The 16,418-nt window shown below is 35.4% G+C and overlaps 1 protein-coding gene and 1 pseudogene across 10 annotated transcripts in view; one reads left to right on the forward strand and one right to left on the reverse strand.

Moving 5' to 3' along the window:
- LRP1B (LDL receptor related protein 1B) overlaps positions 1-16,418 on the reverse strand; it is a 1,831,517-nt gene that overhangs the window by 537,794 nt on the left and 1,277,305 nt on the right. The window lies entirely within an intron of this gene.
- On the forward strand, positions 9,530-10,301 carry LOC307188345 (swi5-dependent recombination DNA repair protein 1 homolog; annotated as a pseudogene). Its single transcript has one exon. The product of its transcript is annotated as a swi5-dependent recombination DNA repair protein 1 homolog (transcript).

Consider the following 16,418-nt stretch of genomic DNA (forward strand, 5'->3'; position numbering starts at 1 on the left):
AATAACAGAGTGAAGTGCAAACAAAGGTTAAAAATAGGGTGATTAAGTCAAGATATTTTTATATGTTATACTACCTACCATCACAATGTCCCCCACCCTTTGCCCTAAGTTTACAGATGGCTAATGGCTGATAGAAAGTCTCAAATAAATACATAAGCAAAGCTCTTTTTTAAGATAGTGAAAAATCGGGGATATTAAGGCTGGTGCCCTGCAATAAGGTTCTTTTCATTCTGACCTTTGGGGAACCCAAATCCTGACCTTCTAAAGCAAAACCTGCAAACTCCATCCTACAAGACATCTTCATGCCATGCACCTGTCTGTGCCTTCAGCAGAAAGCTTCATGTGTTAAATCTCTAAATGTAATGCAGTATGTGTTCAAAGCTATGCAGAGCTCCCAGGAAGAGATCCCCCTGCAAGGAAGATACCAAGTGAAAAGAGTTTTATTTTCATAAAGATAGAGGAAACCAGGATAGATCACCCAGTCCTTTCTTAAATGTCATGGGAAACCAGGATATTAAGTTCAATGAGGAAAATTAGCAGAGTGGAAAGTAAACACTAAGATAAAACATAGAGATGCAAAATGAATAATTCAGAAAATATTTTTTAAATCATCATATATTCAAGTACATATCTCATTCTAGAAAAGTTAAAGATCATTTTAAAAAGTAGTATTTAGAGAATAAAACAGGACTCAGAGATTAAAAAGTATTTCTAAATAAAAATATTTTTAATAGAATGGCTAGAAAATGTGGTTGAGGAAATCTTCCATAATAAAGAAGAAAAAGACAAACAGAAAATACGATAGAAAAGCAAAGAAATAAAATGTCAGTCTAAAAAGTCCAAAAGCTGTCCTTGGAATCATTGGATTCTTCACCTCCATGCAGTCACAGAAAAAAAAAAAGAAGAAAAATTCCAGTTTTACTTAAAAATGTCCTTAATTGACCAGTAAAAAGTATCAATTTTGTGAAATCTTAACTCTTCAGTCCAGGCCTTTTTAATATTCTGAGTGACAAAATCAAGAGTGTTCAGAAAGCACTTCTGGTGCATAGTGAAGTATGACTGTGTGGAACAAATGTACTTATGAGATGGCTTGAACTGCAGGAAGAATGTGCTACTTTTTTCACAGAATATCATTTTATCCTTGAAAGAATGTCTTACAATGTATGGCTATTCAGACTTAGGTATTTGGCAGATATTTTCTCAAAAAAAAAAAAAGATGGAGAACAAAGTTAGAAGACTGACAATACCAAACTTTGAGACTTATTATAAAGCTACAGTAATTGAGACAGTGTGGTATTGTTGAAAGAATAAGTTTTCTTTATAGAGCCTATGCTCTAGTGAGGGAGACAGACAAGAAATAAACAAATAGAAAAGACATCATTAAAATTCCTATAAATCAACAGCAAATAAATAAATAATTTGATTGAAAATGGGCAAAGGACTTAAATAATCATTTCTCCAAAGAAGACATGCAAACAGCCAACAGGTATATGAAATAGGTATATAAAAAGAAGCTCAACATCATTAATCATCAGAGAAATGCAAATCAAAACCACAATGAGATATCACTTCACACCTGGCTATCATAAAAAAAAAAAAAAAAACATAACAATGCTGGCAAGGATGCAAGGATATGGAGAAATTGAAACTCTTGTACACTGTTGCTAGGAATGTAAAATGGCACAGCCATTTTTGAAAAGGGTATGGAGATTACTCAAAAAATTAAAAATAGACTACAGTATGACCTAGCAATTCCAGTTCTGGGTATATATACAAAATAATTGAATTCAAAATCTTGAAGAGATATTAACACTCCAATGTTCACTGCAGCATTATTCATAATAGCAAAGGTATGGAAACAACCTAAATGTCCATCAAAAGATGAATGGATCAATAAAATGTGGTATATATATATACAATGGAATATCATTCAGCCTTAAAAAAGAGGAAAATATTCTGGTGGGGGATGCTGATAACAGGCAAGGCTACACATGTGTAGGGATAGGGGAATGTAGGAAATCTCTGTATTTTTGTGTCAATTTTGCTGTGAACCTAAAACTGCTCTAACAAAATAAAGTCTTCTACAAAGAGGGAATTTTGCCATATGCAACAACATGGATGAACCTTGAGGAAATGATGTAAGATTAGCCAGTCGTAGAAGGATAACTATTGTATGATTCCACTCACATGAAGTATCTAAAATAGTCAAACTCATAGTAACAGAGAGTAGAATAGTGGTTGCCAGGGCCTGAGGGAGGGGGCAAAATGGGGGAGTCGCTGTCCAGCAGGTATAAAGTTTCAGTTATAGAAAATGAATAAGTTCTAGAGATCTGCTATACAACATTGTGCCTACCACTAATGACACTGTATAGTGCACTTAAAAATCTGTTAAGAGGATAGATCTCTTGGCAAGTGTTCTTACCACAATTAAAAAAAAGTAAGATAAGAAATAACCGAAGAGTGCCATTAGTCCTATAAAGAAAACAGGCACAGTTTCATTTTTTAGTTAGTTTCCCTACCTTTGTCTGCATATAACTCCATTCTACTCACCCTTCATTGCACAAGTCTAACCCCACCCTCAGTGAAATACTTCAAACGAGCACATCCCACATTTGACTCTTCCTTCTCATTGATTCTAAAGCCTCTACAGACAGAATCATATGGCTTCATATTAAATTGTTGCTTTTTCTTTTCTTTTCACTTGTACTAATTTTGACTCCTTATCCAGAGATGAAAACTCCTGAAAACAAGGATGCTGTCTTGTACTTCTTCGTATGCTTCACAGTGCTTTGCATTCTTTTGAACTGAGCATGATGTAGAAATTACCTAAATACTGTGAAATGACTGGGGAAATAATATCCCTAAAAATATCTCCCATAATAATTCAACACTTAGAAAACATTTAAATAAAGCCATCTCTCCAATTTCCTCTTGATATTATCTTTTAAAAATTTCTCTTTTTAAATATCCTTTTTGAAGGTCCCTCTAACATAAAGAACTTCAGTTTTGACTGTGTAATTATTATTTAGAATCACATTTGTTTCTCTCACTTTTTTCTCACACTGTTATTCATACAAATATACTAGAATCTTCAGAAATTACCAGATTTCAAAAATTGCTTGCTTAAGTTGTATGTAAGTAATTATGAATTTCTCTATTTCACTATTACAGGCTGAACAGTGCACTCCAAAATTCATGTGTTAAAGTTCTGTCAGTATCTCAGACTGGGGCTGTATTTGAACATAAGGTCTTCAAAGAGGTAATTAAGTTAAAATTAGGTTATTAGTGTGGGTCCTAATCCAATATGACTGATGTCCTTATAGAAAGAAAATTAGGACACAGACACACACAGATGGATGACCCAGGAAGGAGAAGATAGCCATCTACAGGCCACGGAGAGAGGCCTCAGAAGAAATCAACCATGTCCACACCTTGATTTCAGACTTTAAGACTCCAGAACAGTGATAAAAATTTCTGTTAAGGCACCCAGTCTGTGGGACTTTGTTATGGCAGCCCTAGCAAACAAATACATTTACTAATAGGGATATAGAAGAAATTTATGAGCTATAAAAAAGAATTCATATAAATATCATAAATAGAAATTGATTCTACCATACAGTCTCCAAACTCTTCACTCAAAAGAGAAGGAGACAGACAGACAGAGAGAGAAATAAAGAAAGGAAATAAACTTACTGTGACCTACTAAGTTCCAAGGCCTTTGCTAGGCTTTAAACATAAGCACATATGATTGCCTCAGCATAAATGAGATGTGATGTGTTAAAACACCTGTCAATAAACAAAATCTATAACTTTTTAAAAAAATTCATAAATACAGCAACAAACATCAAAAGAAATAGCCCAAAGAGTTGAGATTGTATCTACTGCCTAGGAATTTGGGTAGGGGAGAATTCTCACTTGTGACTTCAATAACTAAGTTTCACCCTAATAGCTCCCAAATCTCTCTCATATGCCTAACTATCCTCTTAATCTTCAGTCCATGTATCCTACTATATCATAGGAATTTCTCCCTGACTATAATGAAGTCACTACAAACTTTACATGACCAAAATAAAATCCATTTTATTTTTCCCATGTATGCTTCTTTCCCAATAGACTTCTGTTATGAAGTTTTGTGTCCCCTGCTAAATTCATATGTTGAAATCTTACTCCCAAGGTGTGGTGACTATGGGGGGTGATTAGTTTGTAAGGGTGGAACCCTCATGAATGGAATTAGTGCCCTTACAGAAGGCACACCCCTGAGAGCTCTTTATCCCTTCTGCTGTGAGACAGTAAGACCATCTAGCTGTCTGTCAACCAGGAAGCATATTCTCATCAGACACTGAATCTGCTGCCTCCTTGATCTTGGACTTCCCAGCCTCCAGAACAGTGAGAAATAAATGTTTGCTATTTAAGCCACCCAACCTATGGTATTTTTGTTATATCAGCCTGAACTCAGACAGCTTCTGACAGTAAATGGTCCCCAACGCAGTCATCAGATGTAAAAACCAGATAGTCATCTTTTTTTCCCCCTATCATCACCATGGCATTTCCCAGGTGCCTTTCTGATCTGAGCAAGCCCACTTCATTCTTCACTTTATATTCTCAGGAATGTTTTATTTTCTCTCCATTCCCACTAAAACTGCTTAGCTCAGGACCCCATTATTTCTCACTCCCCTGACTATCATTGCTGAGGAAACAATAGAGCGATCTTTCCAAAATGCAAATCTAAGCATGTCACTATGCCACTTAAAATTCTCCAAAGGCTTGCTTTCCCCTGCCAAAACACTTAGCATGGCACAAAGGCCATCCATGATTTGATGCCTACTTAACTTTCCATCACCAGATCTATGACTGCCCACTATGCACAGTGTTCCAGGAATACTGAACTGCAGTCAACTTTCAATTTCCCAAGGATAGATTAACCACATTACAGAAAAAAAAAAAAAAAAGATGAAAATAAGCCAAAGACAGCTTATTTGTAAAGAAAAAGAATTAAAACTGTTGTGAATAAGAGAAAAATCTACATATCAGAATGAGTCTATTACTTATAATTATATAGGAACCATTCCATTTTTACATTGTACCTACTGCAAATCATTGTACCTACTGCAAAACATTGTACCTACTGCAAAGCCCCTCCACCTGGACAGTTAGAGGGGAATACGCTTGCTTACAGCAGTCTGTTAGCCTGTTGACTGCTCTTTGGTGCAGAAGCAGCGTTTTGCAGTTTATCTGAAGCTCTGGGCAAAAATCTATTTCTTAGGGCAGTGAGGGTACTAGAAGTCTCTTTGCTCTGCCTTCTCCCAAGACTTGTTTTTATTTATTTTTCTTAAACAGAGAATCTGGAGAATGACAATGAAGGTGGGATGGAGAGCACTGAAGAACAAAGCCCAGAATTTTGCTTTGAAGCTTTTGTGACCTTGAACTGACAAATGTGGTCCAAAATTCTCTCAGTTCATTGTTACACTCAGGTTTGCCTTACTGAGGACTGAGGGGGCAGTCTGGGGTTGTAGCGAAAAAGACTTGAGAATGGCAGGTAATTTAATTTCCAAGTTGATGGCCTGAATATGCTGCCGGTGAAGTATTTGTGCAGTGATGAAGGAGAGAATGACAGTGAGAGGGAAGAATTTGCTGACAAAAACAAGGCAGCTCCGAATAACTGCTTGCTGGGATATTTAGAAAACAAAAAGTAGAGTTTATTCAATGAAAAAGATTGTTTTCATCGGAAAAAGGGAAGAGGAGAAAGAGGAGGGGGAGGAGGAGAAGACCTACTCAGCTCAGAGCAGACTATTTCAATATTTTAATGAAATACATTTGAATTAAATATCTACCTTGTATCACAGTTGTGTTGAATTGTGTCTGAACAATGTTTTTTCTGTATTCACCCAATTTCCATTACCCTAGTTAATAGGATAATATAGAGTGGATATAATTTTCCAAAACAATGATTCATTAATATCCTATGCCCTTTTATATTTGTCCTCAATTTACTTCCTCCATATGGAATCCTTGCCTCCACTGCTACACCTAGCTGTACTCCCATTATCTGAATAATGGACACATAACCAGATTTCTAGACTCAGCTCAAATGGTACTGCTGTTTAGGAACTTTGATTGTCCCCAAGACATAAAGTGGTTCACCTGACCCTTTGTGTTGTTCTGTGTACAATTCTAACATTTCTAATCCTATGGCATTCCTAATCCTATATTTATTTACATGTCTGTCTCCGTGTTTAAAATGTAAGACTCTTTGGGGGAGGAATTAGTCTTATTAACTCTTATCCTCCATACATATGCCAATGCCAGTTACAGGGATGGTTTTTAAGGCTGGCTGAGAGTCACTACAGTAGGTGAGAGAGTGTGGCTTGGAGTCACAAATGTGCTTTGATATCTGGCTATGACACTTCCTCTCTGGGTGATTTTGAACAACTTACTTGGGCTCTTATTATTAGTCTCCTCATCTGTAAAACAAAGAAAATTCTACCACACTCATATAATATATGAAATAGTTAGCCAAGTGACTTGAACAGTAAGGACACTAATCGGTACCTATATACAATAAAAGAAAGAATGAGTCAAAAAAATAAAATCTAAAACATACATGTGACTATACTGATTCTAATACATAAACAATTCAGAAAAACATTTCTACCCACTGTCAACTGGAATGTGTGTGGAATTATTTTTCTGGAATTAATGGTGAATTACTGTATTTCTATGATTTTATACTACTTCTTTTGTGGCTAGCAGAATGTGTCACCCCAAAATATGGCTCTTTGGCTTGGATTATTTGGAACTGATAATTTTAAGGAAAACCAGACACATGAGAAGCTCTGAAAACAGAGTAGGAATTCCTTTTTGGTATGAAAAATTTACATTAGAAAGTGGGCCTGTACCAGGAAGAGAGCTATTACCTGAGAACTTTTTCATCTCAGAGAGTTATCTGCAAGGCAGGGCAAGCCTTGTTTACTAAACATCTCCTATTCTCACTTTTCCATGAATTGCCTTCTCTTCTTTGAAGCCATAGACCCCTTTCCTTAACTCAGGAAGTAAATGGTATATAAAATAATAAATGGTACATAAACCTCCATAGTATAGCCATCTTTTGAATTTTATATCTTTGTGAGGCTCCTGTACATAGATAATTACTTTTTTTTTCTCCTGTTAATCTGTCCTTTATTTCAAGGGATATCAGCCAAGAGTCTAGGAGGGTAGAGAGAAAATTGTTTCCTCCCTCCCCCTTACCACTAGTTAGATTCATTCACCTGGAGGCTGCTTGAGATTAGTAGTGTAATTCCTGACAATGGAAAAGAATAATGCTAATTGCCTGTGGTGATCACTCCAAAGTGATCAAGTTCAAGTCACATATAAAATGGTCTATTAAGATAGAAAAAATAGAATATTAGAACCTCAATTTATATTTGTAACTGTTGTAAACAAGGGTGATTAACAGCATTCAAAGACAACTTAATTCTTTGTTTGACTTTTACGTATGCAGTGTTTAGGAGAAAGGTTTAAAAGAATCATTTCCCTGCTGTTAAGGGGCTCAGCTTAAGCAAGGTATAAAGAGGGTTAAGTTAAATAATGACCTTCTCTGTTTTGGACTGAGTTGTGTTCCACCATCCTCCCCCTCCCCAAATCCATACACTGAAGTCCTAACCTCCAGTGTAGACTACATTTGGAATAGGGTTTTAGAGAGGTAACTAAGGTTACAGTAGGTCATAAGGGTGGGACCCTAATCCAATAGAACTGTTGTCATTATAAGAAGACACTTTACCAGGCATGTGAGCACAGAGGAAAGACCACATGAGGACACAGTGAGAAGGAGGTCATCTGCAAGCCAAGGAGTCCTGGGGAGAAACCAAACCTGCAGACACTTTGCTCTCGGACTTCCAGGCTCCACAACTGTGAGAAGATAAATTTCTACTGTTTAAGCCACCGGTCTATAGTATTTTGTTATGGCAGCCCTCGCTGACTAATACACTGACATATATCTGCTGACTTATTAGGAGCAGAACAGAGAACTGGGAAAGTTATTTAAGAGTCTTGAGACATTTTGAAGGTCCAAGCTGACCTTAGGAGCACAATAGGAGAAATACAATAGGAGCAACTCACCCTAAATTAAAGCAGATCTGAACCTTACCTCTAAAATAAATTCCAATTACCTACTTCCAAATTATTTCTAAGACCTCCACTGCTTCCACTTCCACTGCTACCACACTAGTCCAAGTTGTCACAAACTCTCACCTGAACTCCTATACCAGCCTCCTAAAGTTCACCAGCATCCATCCTTTTCCTCTCCCATAGTACAGTCTTCACACAGCATTGAGTAATCATTTTAAAACACCAACCACGATTTAAAAACTCCTGTTTAACCCTTAAACTGGCTACTAAAGTTCTCAGTCTTTACGGTAGCAGGCAAGTCCCTCAGAATCTCATCACCCTTGGCCCTCCTCTCCTGTGGCATGAAGCTCCTGCTACTCCAGCCACATTAGCTAGAAACTGCCAATCATTTTCTGGCCTTAAGGGGGTTTTACTTGCTATTTTCTCTGCCCAGAAAGCTCTTCCTAAGACATCTTCACAAGGCTAGATCTTGCATGCCATTCAAGTGTAAGCTCAAATAGCACCTCCTTGACAAGGACTTTATGGAAACTCTTCTCTCTTTTATTTCACACTGCTTTTCCCCATCTGACATTTTCATAAATTTTTATGCATTTACTATCTACTCCAGCTAAATGCAAGTTCATGAAGATAGGGATTTGAGCTGCTTTTCTCACCCCCGTGTCTCTAGCTCCTTGAAAAGGCATAATCTAAATATATAATGATTAATAAATGCTCCCTATTCTAATAGAATTCTAGTTCTAGAAATAATTGGGGCTGATACTAGAAATACCCCCAATTCAATCACTCTGATGCTTAGGATATGCTTTGGGCAAAAGGGCTGTGTATGAAGGAGAGAGAGAAAGAGATAAATTGAAAAAATGACCACCTAGAATTATTATCACCTGGAACCTGAGCAGTTTCATGGATTTTTCTTTTTCCTTTTTCTTTTGTTTTGAAATCCCTGAATACGTGGGACACTGGAAAACCGATTTTTTTCTTTAAGTAGCAATGGCGTCTCAAATTTCTGATGCTGAGTTTCATCAGTGAACCTGGTTAAGGCAGCAAGTAGTGACCTGGTACTGCTCCTTCCATGGCAGTCGTGGTAAATGGGGACATTTCTAAGGTTGGGTGCCAGCTCTCTACTAAGTAGTGAGGCATGGCTATAAGAGGGAGTATCTAAAGGTTGGCAATTAAGATCTTCCTCAGGAAGTAGCCCTGGGTTCCTTTTAGAGATTGCAAACAATAGGAAGATCCATTTAAAATCAAAGTAAGCAGAGAGCTGCAGCTGCTTGTGTTTTCTCCACTCTCTGGGGATGGCTGAGGGAGACGGGAAGCAGGTGGTATCTGAGAACTGGAATTTGAGGATCAGTGCTGGAGCTGAGTAGAGTTCCCTTTCCTCCAGGTAAACCAAGATTTCATTTTTAAGATGGGAAGTCTAGGAAACTCAGGCGTGATTTTACCTAGCACTCCACAGGCCTGTGTCAATTCACTATCACCCCACATAACCAATACAAGAAAACAACCTATGAGTGTAACACGTAGAGAAAATGATCACGCAAAACAAGATCTTCATTTAATTTCTTGTACAGTGTGGTAAAAGATCTTAAAGTAGAGAATGAAGAGAACTGTTAGAACTTTTCAGAGAATCCAGCACCTTCAACACAAGGAAACAGCTTGGAATTTCAAAAAAAAATTTAAACACATAGACAGTGAATGTGAAGTATGTGTTTGAAAAATACCGTCAAGAACATCAATGCATGTGGATCTGAAACACCTGATACTGGGTAATGCAGTGATCTTCAGACTGATTTTCTGAAAGAGAATCTTCCAAAAAAAAGATTGAATGAAGAAAAAACAAAATTGGTGAAGCAGGTTCAAGAGAAAGGAAACTTTCTTCAGAGGCTAAAACTAGATAAAATGTATAGATCAAAGAAAGGTCTGTCTCAGACACAGTTGTTAACAAAGAGGTGGAGAAGCTGCAGCCAGCTGTTGCTCTGAGTTGCAGTCAGGTGTGTCTAAGAAATCAAGGTTTACTCAGTTGATAGACCACTATGGGTTAGATGAGAAATTGCTACACTATAACAGAAATGATGAAGAACTTATATGTGTTTAATTAATATTTTTTTCAGAATATCTTTGTAAATGTCAACTTAATTAAAACATACTTATACATTTTAAAGGGAAGATATAAACCATTAAGGGCTTAGAGAAAGATATTATGGTGAACCTGGATCAATTGAGGGCATTCTGTTATATAAACATAAACTAAGATCTAAAATGAAAATTTAATACTTTGAATATATTTTTCAAAACACTTAACAGTTAAAAAATTTTTTAATGATGTTTAAAAAAATTTGTACAATATTGGATGCAACTTTTAGGCATTTTTTGATTTCCTCTTTGATTTCTTCAGTGATCTCTTGGTTATTTAGTAACGTATTGTTTAGCCTCCATGTGTTTGTGTTTTTTACGTTTTATTCCCTGTAATTCATTTCTAATCTCATAGCATTGTGGTCAGAAAAGATGCTTAATATGATTTCAATTTTCTTAAATTTACTGAGGCTTGATTTGTGACCCAAGATGTGATCTATCCCGGGGAATGCTCCGTGCACACTTGAGAAGAAAGTGTAATCTGCTGTTTTTGGATGGAATGTCCTATAAATATGAATTAAATCTATCTGGCCTATTGTGTCATTTAAAGCTTCTGTTTCCTTATTTGTTTTCATTTTGGATACTCTGTCCATTGGTGTAAGTGAGGTGTTAAAGTCCCCCAGTATTATTGTGTTACTGTCGATTTCCTCTTTTAGAGCTGTTAGCAGTTGCCTTATGTATTGAGGTGCTCCTATGTTGGGTGCATATATATTTATCATTGTTATATCTTCTTGGATTGATCCCTTGATCATTATGTAGTGTCCTTCCTTGTCTCTTATAGCATTCTTTATTTTAAATCTATTTTATCTGATATGAGTAGTGCTACTCTGGCTTCCTTTTGATTTCCATTTGCATGGACTATCTTTTTCCATCCCCTCACTTTCAGTCTGTATGTGTCCTTAGGTCTGAAGTGGGTCTCACATAGACAGCATATAGATGGGTCTTGTTTTTGTATCCATTCAGAAAGCCTGTGTCTTTTGGTTGGAGCATTTAATCCATTCACGTTTAAGGTAATTATTGATGTGTATGTTCCTATGACCATTTTCTTAATTGTTTTGGGTTTGCTTTTTTAGGTCCTCTTCTTCTTTTGTGTTTCCCACTTAGAGAAGCTCCTTTAGCATTTGTTGTAGAGCTGGTTTGGTGGTGCTGAATTCTCTTAGCTTTTGCTTTCTGTAAAGCTTTTGATTTCTCCACCGAATCTGAATGAGATCCTTGCTGGGTAGAGTAATAATGGTAGTAGGATTTTCCCTTTCATCACTTTAAGTATATCATGCCACTCCCTTCTGGCTTGTAGAGTTTCTGCTGAGAAATCAGCTGTTAACCTTATGGGAGTTCCCTTGTATGTTATTTGTCATTTTTCCCTTGCTGCTTTCAATAATTTTTCTTTGTCTTTAATTTTTGCCAATTTGATTACTATATGTCTCGGCGTGTTTCTCCTTGGGTTTATCCTGTATGGGACTCGCTGTGCTTCCTGGGCCTGGGTGGCTATTTCCTTTGCCATGTTAGGGAAGTTTGAAACTATAATCTCTTCAAATATTTTCTCTGGTCCTTTCTCTCTCTCTTCTCCTTCTGGGACCCCTATAATGCGAATGTTGTTGCGTTTAATGTTGTCCCAGAGGTCTCTTAGGCTGTCTTCATTTCTTTTCATTCATTTTTCTTTATTCTGTTTTGCAGCAGTGAATTCCATCATTCTGTCTTCCAGGTCACTTATCCATTCTTCTGCCTCAGTTATTCTGCTATTGATTCCTTCTAGTGTAGTTTTCACTTCAGTTATTGTATTGTTCATCTGTTTTTTTTTCTTTAATTCTTCCAGTTCTTTGTTAAACAGTTTTTGCATCTTCTCGATCTTTGCCTCCATTCTTTTTCTGAGGTCCTGGATCATCTTCACTATCATTATTTTGAATTCTTTTTCTGGAAGGTTGCCTATCTCCACTTCATTTAGTTGTTTCTCTGGGGTTTTATCTTGTTCCTTCAACTGGTACATAGCCCTCTGCCTTTTCATCTTGTCTATCTTTCTGTGAATGTGGTTTTTGTTCCACAGGCTGCAGGATTGTAGTTCTTCTTGCTTCTGCTGTCTGCCCTCTGGTGGATGAGGCTATCTAAGAGGCTTGTGCAAGTTTCCTGATGGGAGGGACTCTGGATGTAACTTTTAATACACTACTATTTTATTTTGGAAAAAAAAGTTCTATTACAAATGTTAAAAATAATCCAGTCAGTGAATGTCTAATCCTAAACTGGTCTAAAAATACCTGCATCTCTTCTAAGTTTATGACCCTTGCTTCCATCCTTTTATCACATATTTCCATCTGGATGGTCTAGCAGGTAATTAAACTCATATGTTCAAAATTTTTAAATAAATAAAATCAAAACAAGCAAGTCTAATGATGTTGGGCAAATTTTAAGGTAGGTAATCTTACTAAAAGATTGAACCTCCTGATATTCTGAGCAGGTTGGGACTTGGAATCACATTAATGTGAAATTTTAAAAAATACGGTGCTATTTTGTTCTGACAGAATAGCAATCTCTGGGATCTCTCATGCACTTACTTTATTTATCCAAGCTCTATGTCTACATCTCTCTCTCTCTTCATATATATATATATATATATATATATATATATATATATATATATATACACACACACATATATGTATATATATACACATATGTATATATATACACACACACACATACACATAGATATATACACACACATATATATACTTTTCCCCCCCTTATAACTTCTACTCATTTTGAGATGGGGTTGAAGGGGCCATAGTTGACCATGAGTCAGTTAGAAGCAACTATCCATTAACTTCTGTGCTGAAGTCCCTAGAATTACCTTCTATCAGATTGACCTTCCCGGTCTGTCTGTATGACAGGCATTCTATGGCTTCTAATATAGGATTTTGTTAAAATTTCTGTTTCATTTTGGAGTCACATGTATTTTTATAATAGACATTTTCTCCCTACTTGAGATAGCCAGAATGAAAGTCTCTGTTCCTGGTAACCAAATTCTGTAAACAGTGCCCAGGAAGTATTAATGTCAGTAGACCTTGTCCTAAATATATCCTTATTATTACGTTCAGGTCTCAGTTTTCAGTTTTGTGAAGACTTTGAAAAATAGGAAATGGGCTTGGAAGATGAAAATCATGATGTAGAAGGGTTTGAGAACCATGAGCTCTGAATGAAATAAAGAAAACTAGGTGTCTAACCAGATATTGCAAATGTGGGAGCAGGGGCTGGGAAAAATAGTACTGCTTTCATCAACTGACAGAATGCCTATGAGTGCAAGTGATGATTACTGGTAGAGCCTTAAAAACGTGTAAACCATTTGACTCAGAAATGTGACATCTAACACTGTACCCTAAATTCTGCAAATAATTAGTTATATGGATAGTCATCACAATATTTATAATTTCCAAGAAAAACCTAAAAATTAAATATTATATATAGGTAATTATTTAAATATATAACTATATAGTATATAAACATTGTATGAAGTGTATAAACATTAAAATGATATTGTAGAAATGTTTATTGACCTAGAAATCAATGTTTATGACAAACTAAAATTGAAAGGAAGTTTATATATAATTTTTTTAATGTCATAAATTTAAAATTTTCTAGATAAAGTTTTAAACCAGAGTTCGACAACAAAAATTACTGATATCTTTAAATAATTCTATTCTGTCCATTTCTAAAATCACTTATTGATTAGCATTAATATTAAATTTTGATTTCAATTAATTAAAATCGTTTTTACAGTGTGCTTCTTGAACAATGTTTTCTTTTAATATCATATAAGAATCAATGAATTAGTATTTTATTCTGGTTTGAGCACACTGTATATCAGAAGGTTCCAATATTTTAAAAATTGCTTCAAATGGCTATTCTATCCTAGATAATTTATTACTCTGTTCTTATTATTAAAATATGAATGTCATTGTAGTTACTACCCAACCCTTGACACTGCCAAATAATTACTACTGTAAAATTTACAGACTAGAAATATATATGTGAGTGTAAATATAAACATATTACTGGGAAAATGTTAAAAAATAAATACTGTCACAAATAAATGATCTTTGGTGCTCCCATTTGCCATGTTCCTGTCTTCAACGGTTGTAGTTTAAATATGGAACCTTATTAATTAGAATTAAATTGATGCAGACATTTATTTCGACTTTGTGCTGATACGGATTATGAAAAGAGAAAAAACAGAAATTTGATGTTGATGCTCAAGTACAAATTATTATTATTTAAAATTTACCTAAATCTAGGTATATATGACCACCCCCCCCACAAATCCTCTGTGATCAGATGCCATCTATCCAAGTCTAATTTGGGTTAAACAAAACTGCCAAATCCAGTAATTCCCTCTCATCTGAGGTTTCAATTTCCATGGTTTCAGTTATCCAAGGTCAACCAAGATCTGAAAATATTAAATGGAAAATTCAAGAAATAAACAATTCATAAGTTTTAAATTGCACACTGGTCTGAGCAGCATGCCAAAATCTTGTGCAGTCCTGCTCTGTCCAGGCTGTGGTCCCCAACCATCAACATAGTCTGTTCCTGACATCCAACCATCTATGTAGTCATCACTCAGTGATCCAGGATCACCCAAAGCTAATGAATGATTCTCCTTGTGCTGGATAGTCAGAAGTAGTAGTAGCCTAATGCTATCTCACACTACCTGTGTCATTCACCCCACCTCACTTCATCACATAGTTATTTTATCATCTTACATCATCACCAGAAGAAAGGTGATTACAGAACAATATTTTGAGAGAGAAGAGACAGAGACCACATTCACATAACTTTACAACATATTTTTATAATTGTTCTATTTTATGATAAGTTATTATTGTTAATCTCCTTCTATGCCTAATTTATAAATTAAACTTTATCATAGGTATGTATGTATAGGAAAAAAACCAGTCTATAGAATTTGGTATCATCCTCAGTTTCAGACATCTACTGGGGGTCTTGGAATGTATCCCCCAAGAATAAGCAGGACTACTGAAGTAAAAGGACTCAGGTCTGATTGTTTAACTCAGTTGAAATGAATAATGCTCACCAGATCATCATATGATTCCAAGCTATTTGTTATATTCCAACATGAGATAATGCCTACAGTATATGGGCAGACTTCTGGAATGACCTCTTTGACTCTCTTGATTAATTTTCTAGCTCTAATTAAAATGCTGTTGAATTATATTAACTCAAAATTCTACCATAAATCTAAAGCATACTACATCTTTTCCCAATGTGAACATTTACTATTTCTCCTTTTTAAGTGAAAGGGGAGACATGGGGCAATATAAAATAATTATATCTCTACTCAAAAAATTATACATTTTCAAATTTATTCTTGTTTTAATGCCATAAACATGAATAATGTAATTTTTTTCCTGAAAGTGACTCCAGGAAAGTTAACCTTTAGTAGTTTACAAAAGGGAAACGATCACTATTTAATGCTTTTGAGTATGGTAAAGCTGAGATGATTTAATTATTCCATTTATGTTAATGAGACCATTCTCTGATCACTAATTATAATCTGGTTAAAAAAATAGTACTTGATGTACTTTGCAATTGTAGTATTTATCCATTCTGTAAGGTAATTAGCATTAAGAAGTGTAACATATTGGAACACAGCAATTTAAGGTGACAAAAATTGCTGGAATAGAATCATATATAGTCCTTTGGAGATTTCTCACTTTACTTTAATGTAAAGTTTGATGGGCTATTAGTTTTCATTAATGGTGGCTTGAGTACTTAGAGAAGACAACTATGTCCTATACTTAGTACTGGGAAAATTGCCTGGATATATTTCATATATTACTGTTACTTTAATGAATAGTATTATAGCAATTAGAAGACTGATGGCTTAGAAAATTTAGGTGGTTGTATTTGAAGTCCTTTGAACTAAGTGACATTGCGCAGTGTACACTAAAAAGTAAATTACCCCTCTTTAAAAAGTATGATTTGAAAGCAGAATCACTTAAGATATACAGCATAATTATAGTGCATTTAAAATAAACTGGTTTGTATATATCAAATTACAGAGGGAAATGCAATATACATGTAACAATTAAATCACTGAATCTTTTGCTGAAAAGCGGTTGTAAACACGATTTTTAAGTAAATAAGGTATCGTTTGA

This window comes from Stenella coeruleoalba (genome assembly GCF_951394435.1).
Source record: "Stenella coeruleoalba genome assembly, chromosome: 6".
In the NCBI taxonomy this organism is placed as follows: Eukaryota; Metazoa; Chordata; class Mammalia; order Artiodactyla; family Delphinidae; genus Stenella; species Stenella coeruleoalba.